Source organism: Lepisma saccharinum, chromosome 2 (assembly GCF_977018435.1).
Source record: "Lepisma saccharinum chromosome 2, izLepSacc3.1, whole genome shotgun sequence".
In the NCBI taxonomy this organism is placed as follows: Eukaryota; Metazoa; Arthropoda; class Insecta; order Zygentoma; family Lepismatidae; genus Lepisma; species Lepisma saccharinum.
Genome location: NC_139230.1, coordinates 165,997,260 through 166,008,385, shown reverse-complemented (window position 1 = coordinate 166,008,385; position 11,126 = coordinate 165,997,260).

Below are 11,126 nucleotides of genomic sequence, written 5' to 3'. Positions count from 1 at the left end.
TGAGGTTCCAATTTTATTCGGTGGAAGTAATCTACGCGGTATTTCTGCCGCCTTTTGTAACATTGCAAAGACTATTTGACCAAAACCGTAAGGAATTTGGCTGAACTAAGAACATTCAGTTCCAGTATCTACAAGTTAAAGTGGATGGCATCCACTATTTGCCCTTATTTCGGGGTTGCGAACCACGGACCATTTGATTATTGCCTTATATACATCAGGATTCACGTAAAATTGACCAGATGTTTTTACTGTTAGGGACAATATTTCGCATTTTTTGTGTATTTTTACTCAGAAAACGCTATTTGAACGATTCAAGCAAGAGTTCGCATGGGAATTTAGACACACAAACTGTGTTTCTTCAACTTTTAACTTGTTATTTTAAAAGTTTATTTCCATTTTTTACTCTAATATCACAATTTCTTCTATTCAGGCAACATTTTTTATTAAATTTTGGACTCACAAAGACATTTTTCAACTTTTAACTTGTTATTTTAAAAGTTTATTTCCATTTTTTACTCTAATATCACAATTTCTTCTATTCAGGCAACATTTTTTATTAAATTTTGGACTCACAAAGACATTTTTCAACTTTTAACTTGTTATTTTAAAAGTTTATTTCCATTTTTTACTCTAATATCACAATTTCATCTATTCTGGCAGGAGTGTTTATTGCAATTTTGACTTGCAAAGATAATTTTTTCAACTTCTTTTATTATTTTTTCTATTTGTTGCCTTTTGTATCTTATATTTTTTAATTCTTAACTTTGAGTTTTGTTTTTTATTTAAAAAATTTCTCTATCACTAAGGAAGAAGTACTTTTAAGTAAAACTGTACCCACAAAGTTTATTATTACTATTATTATTAGTATTATTATTATTGTTGTTGTTGTTTTTGTTTTGATGTAGTTGTTGAATCTTGTTGTTGTTGTTAGGGTTTATTGACTTCCACTACGCTATTTTTGGTTTGGTTCGTAGGAAAGTTTGTTTATTTTAGAGTTTCCTCGGTATTTTCTTACTGTTAGGGTAGGTAAAGTTTCCTAAATATATGAGTAGGGTTCCATATATTCTTGTTTTTGCATGTTTTTCATATGATGTGATCACCACAACTCTCCAAGGGCTTTTACTGCATGTTTCCATTTTTTATTGAGGCTTGGTGGGTCCTAGAGCCACTTTATGCATGAGCTGAAAATTTCGATCTCAGATAGCCGTCAACCTTATGTCAGAGTATTTTCGAGTATATTTTAGACTTATTATGGGGCAGTAGAATATCACGGCTTGCTTATTTTTTAAGTATGTTGCGCAGTTATTGTATTTTTGCTTTTGCTTTCTAGATAAACTGTATGAAATGTTTAATATTTGTACTTTTTTTTTTGCACTTATAAGAGGCCAAACTTTTACTGTAAATAAAATTATTATGTCTCTAAGCACTGAAACCCCTTTACAAAGAGTACTATAACTGAATGTTTATTAATATTGTTTCTTTCATCCCTTAAATATAACTACTTAACAATGTAATGACAAATCACAGGACAAGACGATGTTAGCAGATGACTACGTGGCTCTTAAGTCCACCTGCCAAACTTTTCTTACCATGCTATTTACCCTTATAGTCTTTTATTCGGGGTACGTTTCAAGTACTACTTGACTTTTTGAGTGTTTGTTTAACACCAGGGGTTATTTGTATCTGTTATGCTGTATTATTTGAGGCTTCTTTTTTTATTCTACAATCACTATATGTCCCTGAGAACTAAATTTCCACTGACTGAAGCTTAAAGCTTAGGCTCTACAGCATGTTGAATGGTTAAGCACTGGTCAATATGAATTTTACAGAGGCTAGTAGGAGGCATAGGAACACACGCCAGAGCCTTATTAGCGTGCAAGAAGCATTTTCAGGGAGTACTACGAGGAAACGAAGTTGATTTTTTTTTAGGGCTTTACCAGTTACACAGCCAATATTTGCTATTTCAAGTAACTACATGTACCAAAACATTTTACAGCCCAACACTAACTAGACTTCAATTTATATTTTATTAGGTGCTAAATGTAGCAAGAACACTGATTGTACATACTTTTGAGAATCCAACTATTTCAGGATTTTTTCTATGTACGCATATTTTTATTGATTACTAACTTTAACAGACCAATCAGGAAGACGCCAAAATTCACTAAACTTAGTACTATAGTGTATGTGATTGCATGAAAAGTAGAAATTATAGCAACCACAAGATTTCGCTTTTCTTGCTTTTGGGACTAATCGTGACGCTGAGGATGAATGGATGGCCAAAAATCTTAAGGACTGGATGTATTTTACCACTACAGACGCTTATGTAGAAACACTAGAGTACTGTTGGCTTTCAAAATTGAGGTTATACTGTACTGTTTTTTAAATATTTCGTATTTGGCACGTTACAGTTATATCCATTTCAGGACAAATATTGCTAAAACTCTCAAATTAATGTGTACAAGTTGATATTTCTGCTATCAGAGGAATTAACAACCCTATTTTACAAACAAATGGTATTGTTTACACTTTATTTACTTCAATCTGAGACTAATATTTTACAGTAATTGAATCATTCAGCCCTAGTCAATATTTTACTGCATCAGAAAGTTTGTTATTAATCTAATAAGTATGCTATTTTGTGATATTCTAATGCAAACGTTGTTTAATTCACTGGTTATAATGCAAACTTTTGCACAAATTCGATATATTCACTACCTTCAAACCAAACAATTGTACTTATTTAGCGCATTTCATTTATATTTCTTGTAATTAACTTATGTTTCTTATAATTAACAAACTAAACTAATTACTTTGGCATGTTAAAAACCTTATTTTTTACTATTTCCTATTCTATCAGGTTCTATATTGCTGTTTTTATCAATTATGTAAGACCACACTCTGGTAAATGCACATATATTCTCTTTTATACACACGCACGCCACACACACACACACACACACACACACACACACACACACACACACACACACACACACACACACACATTTACACACTTATACGAACATACATCTGACGTTTTTCAATATTTTGCTATGAAGTTTGCATCCACGCTATTCAAACAAGGGCAGGCAATGTAGTATTTATGAGTATTAGTAATCCCAAAGTGGTGTTTTTGGTGTCCAAGTTCAGATGAGAGGCTGTTATGTGCCTTTTGCAGGGGATTGCATGTGAAGTGTATGCATATTGAGCATTATTGAGTGTGTAGGCTTCCAAGTTTTGCTGTTATTTTCCTATAATTCTGTGAGACTGTAGAGAGTTCTCCCTTTTCAACCAGTTTTCTTTCATTGATTGGATACTTTTTGGGAACTTAGCAGTTTTTTATGTTATGAAGCAGATTGTTGTAGAATATTTTGCATGGTCTTTTGTGATATTGAGTGCCTGCTGTAACGGAAGTAAGTATCTTTCCTTCTTGTGTTGATGTTCTCGTGTAGGTTTCCTATTTTCGGTCAAGTTGCAGTAGGGAACTTAGCAGTTTTTATGTTATGAAGCAGATTGTTGTAGAATATTTTGCATGGTCTTTTGTGATATTGAGTGGGTGCTGTAATGGTAGTAAGTATCTTTCCTTTTTGTGTTGATGTTCTTGTGTAGGTTTCCTATTTTCTGTCAAGTTGCAGTACTTAGAATAATCGCTACTGTCTTATTGATCTACGAAGCTCCTTTGAATAATCATTTGCATGTGACCCTATACTCCACGCTGTACTTTGTTCTGGGAGCTATCTTTTGAAGCCTTGGCATTCTGCTAGTACAGTATTATTATCGTAGAGGTAAATTAGTTCGTGAAAATATGTATTTTTCTGATTAACTATAGTCGCTTAGTTGTTCTAGCAGGTATAAGTAGTTACTGCTGATGTTGTTAATTTTCTATTCGCAGGGGCTATGTATGATGTAGCGTATTTGTGTTGGCTGTCCCTTTTATTCCTATGTTGTTGAGTTTCTCCATAAGCATGTCCTGTTTTACTCTATTCTATGCCTTGTTGCTGCTAGATATCTGATGTATGTTGCTGGTTCATATCTGAGGTAGCTTGTTTGACTATCTATTATTTTTGCTATGGCTGTGGCTATTGATGTCCCTTTCTGAATTCCATGTTGGTTTCTGTTTATCCTTGTTGCTGCTTGTTATCTGAGTTAGGTTGTTTGACTTCAGGATTATCCTTTTTTAACTTTATTGTTGATTGCTGTTTTGTTTATTTCCTTATTTGTTTTTATTTGTTTACTGAATCTATTTGTTTTGTGTCTTGTAATATTATTTACTATAGTAACAAAATTATTTTCCTTCCATCCCACATTTATTATTCTGAGCAACAGAACTTCTCCTTCTTTCCCATATATTTGATTATTTCTGGTGTAAAGTACATTTTTTTCAAAGTGAATGTTTTAAAAGTACAATTTAATGTTTTAAAAGTACAATTTTTACAAAGTTAATGTTTTAAAAGTACAATTTTTACAAAGTTAATGTTTAAAAAGTACAATTCTTTCAAAGTAAATGTTTTAAAAGTACAATTTTTACAAAGTTAATGTTTTAAAAATACTATTCTTTCAAAGTTGATGTTTTAAGAGTACAATTCTTCTGCTATTTGAACTTTTGTACAATTTTGTTATTATTGTTAAAATAAATATGTTAGTTGATATAAAATTACAGTACATTTTCAGGAATTTATATATTAAATTTCAAAATAGTGTTACTTGCTAAAGATAGCGGACAAAATAAATTAAACTTTGACAAATACTGAACAAGAAATATACAAGTATGGTGATAAATATCAATCTTTAAAAATAATTTTGTTACTATAGTAAATAATATTACAAGACACAAAACAAATAGATTCAGTAAACAAATAAAAACAAATAAGGAAATAAACAAAACAGCAATCAACAATAAAGTTAAAAAAGGATAATCCTGAAGTCAAACAACCTAACTCAGATAACAAGCAGCAACAAGGATAAACAGAAACCAACATGGAATTCAGAAAGGGACATCAATAGCCACAGCCATAGCAAAAATAATAGATAGTCAAACAAGCTACCTCAGATATGAACCAGCAACATACATCAGATATCTAGCAGCAACAAGGCATAGAATAGAGTAAAACAGGACATGCTTATGGAGAAACTCAACAACATAGGAATAAAAGGGACAGCCAACACAAATACGCTACATCATACATAGCCCCTGCGAATAGAAAATTAACAACATCAGCAGTAACTACTTATACCTGCTAGAACAACTAAGCGACTATAGTTAATCAGAAAAATACATATTTTCACGAACTAATTTACCTCTACGATAATAATACTGTACTAGCAGAATGCCAAGGCTTCAAAAGATAGCTCCCAGAACAAAGTACAGCGTGGAGTATAGGGTCACATGCAAATGATTATTCAAAGGAGCTTCGTAGATCAATAAGACAGTAGCGATTATTCTAAGTACTGCAACTTGACAGAAAATAGGAAACCTACACAAGAACATCAACACAAAAAGGAAAGATACTTACTACCATTACAGCACCCACTCAATATCACAAAAGACCATGCAAAATATTCTACAACAATCTGCTTCATAACATAAAAACTGCTAAGTTCCCTACTGCAACTTGACCGAAAATAGGAAACCTACACGAGAACATCAACACAAGAAGGAAAGATACTTACTTCCGTTACAGCAGGCACTCAATATCACAAAAGACCATGCAAAATATTCTACAACAATCTGCTTCATAACATAAAAAACTGCTAAGTTCCCAAAAAGTATCCAATCAATGAAAGAAAACTGGTTGAAAAGGGAGAACTCTCTACAGTCTCACAGAATTATAGGAAAATAACAGCAAAACTTGGAAGCCTACACACTCAATAATGCTCAATATGCATACACTTCACATGCAATCCCCTGCAAAAGGCACATAACAGCCTCTCATCTGAACTTGGACACCAAAAACACCACTTTGGGATTACTAATACTCATAAATACTACATTGCCTGCCCTTGTTTGAATAGCGTGGATGCAAACTTCATAGCAAAATATTGAAAAACGTCAGATGTATGTTCGTATAAGTGTGTAAATGTGTGTGTGTGTGTGTGTGTGTGTGTGTGTGTGTGTGTGTGTGTGTGTGTGTGGCGTGCGTGTGTATAAAAGAGAATATATGTGCATTTACCAGAGTGTGGTCTTACATAATTGATAAAAACAGCAATATAGAACCTGATAGAATAGGAAATAGTAAAAAATAAGGTTTTTAACATGCCAAAGTAATTAGTTTAGTTTGTTAATTATAAGAAACATAAGTTAATTACAAGAAATATAAATGAAATGCGCTAAATAAGTACAATTGTTTGGTTTGAAGGTAGTGAATATATCGAATTTGTGCAAAAGTTTGCATTATAACCAGTGAATTAAACAACGTTTGCATTAGAATATCACAAAATAGCATACTTATTAGATTAATAACAAACTTTCTGATGCAGTAAAATATTGACTAGGGCTGAATGATTCAATTACTGTAAAATATTAGTCTCAGATTGAAGTAAATAAAGTGTAAACAATACCATTTGTTTGTAAAATAGGGTTGTTAATTCCTCTGATAGCAGAAATATCAACTTGTACACATTAATTTGAGAGTTTTAGCAATATTTGTCCTGAAATGGATATAACTGTAACGTGCCAAATACGAAATATTTAAAAAACAGTACAGTATAACCTCAATTTTGAAAGCCAACAGTACTCTAGTGTTTCTACATAAGCGTCTGTAGTGGTAAAATACATCCAGTCCTTAAGATTTTTGGCCATCCATTCATCCTCAGCGTCACGATTAGTCCCAAAAGCAAGAAAAGCGAAATCTTGTGGTTGCTATAATTTCTACTTTTCATGCAATCACATACACTATAGTACTAAGTTTAGTGAATTTTGGCGTCTTCCTGATTGGTCTGTTAAAGTTAGTAATCAATAAAAATATGCGTACATAGAAAAAATCCTGAAATAGTTGGATTCTCAAAAGTATGTACAATCAGTGTTCTTGCTACATTTAGCACCTAATAAAATATAAATTGAAGTCTAGTTAGTGTTGGGCTGTAAAATGTTTTGGTACATGTAGTTACTTGAAATAGCAAATATTGGCTGTGTAACTGGTAAAGCCCTCAAAAAAAATCAACTTCGTTTCCTCGTAGTACTCCCTGAAAATGCTTCTTGCACGCTAATAAGGCTCTGGCGTGTGTTCCTATGCCTCCTACTAGCCTCTGTAAAATTCATATTGACCAGTGCTTAACCATTCAACATGCTGTAGAGCCTAAGCTTTAAGCTTCAGTCAGTGGAAATTTAGTTCTCAGGGACATATAGTGATTGTAGAATAAAAAAAGAAGCCTCAAATAATACAGCATAACAGATACAAATAACCCCTGGTGTTAAACAAACACTCAAAAAGTCAAGTAGTACTTGAAACGTACCCCGAATAAAAGACTATAAGGGTAAATAGCATGGTAAGAAAAGTTTGGCAGGTGGACTTAAGAGCCACGTAGTCATCTGCTAACATCGTCTTGTCCTGTGATTTGTCATTACATTGTTAAGTAGTTATATTTAAGGGATGAAAGAAACAATATTAATAAACATTCAGTTATAGTACTCTTTGTAAAGGGGTTTCAGTGCTTAGAGACATAATAATTTTATTTACAGTAAAAGTTTGGCCTCTTATAAGTGCAAAAAAAAAAGTACAAATATTAAACATTTCATACAGTTTATCTAGAAAGCAAAAGCAAAAATACAATAACTGCGCAACATACTTAAAAAATAAGCAAGCCGTGATATTCTACTGCCCCATAATAAGTCTAAAATATACTCGAAAATACTCTGACATAAGGTTGACGGCTATCTGAGATCGAAATTTTCAGCTCATGCATAAAGTGGCTCTAGGACCCACCAAGCCTCAATAAAAAATGGAAACATGCAGTAAAAGCCCTTGGAGAGTTGTGGTGATCACATCATATGAAAAACATGCAAAAACAAGAATATATGGAACCCTACTCATATATTTAGGAAACTTTACCTACCCTAACAGTAAGAAAATACCGAGGAAACTCTAAAATAAACAAACTTTCCTACGAACCAAACCAAAAATAGCGTAGTGGAAGTCAATAAACCCTAACAACAACAACAAGATTCAACAACTACATCAAAACAAAAACAACAACAACAATAATAATAATACTAATAATAATAGTAATAATAAACTTTGTGGGTACAGTTTTACTTAAAAGTACTTCTTCCTTAGTGATAGAGAAATTTTTTAAATAAAAAACAAAACTCAAAGTTAAGAATTAAAAAATATAAGATACAAAAGGCAACAAATAGAAAAAATAATAAAAGAAGTTGAAAAAATTATCTTTGCAAGTCAAAATTGCAATAAACACTCCTGCCAGAATAGATGAAATTGTGATATTAGAGTAAAAAATGGAAATAAACTTTTAAAATAACAAGTTAAAAGTTGAAAAATGTCTTTGTGAGTCCAAAATTTAATAAAAAATGTTGCCTGAATAGAAGAAATTGTGATATTAGAGTAAAAAATGGAAATAAACTTTTAAAATAACAAGTTAAAAGTTGAAAAATGTCTTTGTGAGTCCAAAATTTAATAAAAAATGTTGCCTGAATAGAAGAAATTGTGATATTAGAGTAAAAAATGGAAATAAACTTTTAAAATAACAAGTTAAAAGTTGAAGAAACACAGTTTGTGTGTCTAAATTCCCATGCGAACTCTTGCTTGAATCGTTCAAATAGCGTTTTCTGAGTAAAAATACACAAAAAATGCGAAATATTGTCCCTAACAGTAAAAACATCTGGTCAATTTTACGTGAATCCTGATGTATATAAGGCAATAATCAAATGGTCCGTGGTTCGCAACCCCGAAATAAGGGCAAATAGTGGATGCCATCCACTTTAACTTGTAGATACTGGAACTGAATGTTCTTAGTTCAGCCAAATTCCTTACGGTTTTGGTCAAATAGTCTTTGCAATGTTACAAAAGGCGGCAGAAATACCGCGTAGATTACTTCCACCGAATAAAATTGGAACCTCAAAGAAAATCAATACTCGTGTGTAAAAATTTGGCGACACTTGCCTTCCATTCAACTTCGGAAGAAGACCAAGCGAAGGGGACCGTAACAATGGCGACCCTTTCTTCCTGCCACGCGTATCCATGAACGCGCGCGGTTTGGGGGTGCCGATGAATGCAACCACATAACAGGTTCTTCCGTAACAGGTTAATATTATTAACATGGATTCCGCTCGCATACTTCGTTTTCATATAGAATACATCGTTCAATTTCTTCGCCTTTAAAGCGAACATGTGTTATAATATCTTCTACCTCCGATCGAACGCGTCGACACCGGTTGAATTCGGGTAAATCTGGATCCTTAATTATACCAAATATGACTCACCACCGACGCCAAAATGGCCGAAAATGTGTTTTGTACAATAATGGAAAAACCATTAATTCCAAGTTCCCACGTGTGCATAAAGCACCCCTGACTCATATCCGGCAGAAACGCATATATAATATACAACAATAGTGTTAGAATAGTCCGAAAACGAACTCCATAATAGTGTCTTTTGTACCTTAATGGAAAAACCATTAATTCCAAACTCCAACGTCTGTATAAATCATCTGTGACTCATATCCGGCAGAAACGCATATATAATATACAACAGAAGGTTAGCTTAGGTCAAAAACGGAATACATAATAGTATCTTTTGTGCACTAATGGAAAACCATTAATTTCAAACTCACACATGTGCATGAGTCATCGATGACTCATCTCCTCCTCCACCCCCGACACGTGTCGCCACGTGGCGCTAGATTAATTAACAATAGCGTCACCCCTCGATAATGAATAAAAAACCCATTAATGTCAATTAAAAGGTCTATTGTCAGCTCTAAAGTATTTTCCCTACTACTGTGCTGCACACGCAAATACTATTTCTACGAATGTATAGCATTTCTTATCCAACGCCATCATTCTTCAAATACATAATCGCTGCTGCAAGAGACTCGGGCCTCTCCGAAGCGTAGTGGCTAACACGATCACCTTGGAAAAAGGGGTGCCAGGTTCGAATCTGGTACCATTAATGTTATATTCCACATTAGATGACTAGCTTGAACTTCATTATGAGCACTTTTCGTTTCCGTGCGATTATCATATCCCTCTTTTATATCTAAACCTAGTCCATCGAAGGCCACCAAGAGACCATGAGAACGATATTTGTCAACGGATGCAACTTTCAAGAATATCCTCTATTTTTCAAAAGTTTCCAGACAAATTTACAAATATAATGACATTTTCCTTTGTGACTCAAATCTGATGTAACAGAAAAATACATGGGTATGATAAGACATTCTAGAATTTCTCTTGTTACTCTAGATGCTTATCAAGTTAGGAGTTCATTCTGCATTTAGATTCCCAAATAATGATTGTGGATTTTCCGAGTCTATATCCGTCTCAAATGTTCTTGTAAAACTGGGTCAAATTTTGCCATAATTTTACCCTCCCCCCAAAAAGCAATGTAATCTTAACCTCACCTATACCAAGGTGCCGGTACGGCGTACCGTTGCATACCGCCAGGAAAAAAAGCAACGTGTAATACATACATACACACACACACGTGCGTGTGTATGTATGTATTTATAGGTGTGCGTGTGGTGGCTCCCCCAAACTGACCAATATAGCTACGTCCCTGATCGTGAGCTGAAAACGGTGTGCTCTACTTGCAACTCGCACTGCCTGACACCACCTACAATACTGACTGATTGCACCAATTACCATTTTTAAAATTTCATCCGTTCCAAATTATATTTTGTAGTGGGTATTCTAGAAACTAAATACTAAGGTTAACATTATTCATTTCAGTGCAGTGGCGGTGATTGGGTTCCAAGACTGGTGGAGGGAAGCGGGTGGGGGATAGGTGCCAAAACTGCAGGGAAAAGGACAGGTTTCTTTTCCTTGGTAGATAAGGTTTAGCACAGTGCGAGGAAGGGTGCGAAATACTGGCGGGGGCACGGGGGATGTCCCGTCACCAAAAATTTCGGGAGGGGAGAGTTTTTGTTCCAGCAAACAAAAGATAAGCAAT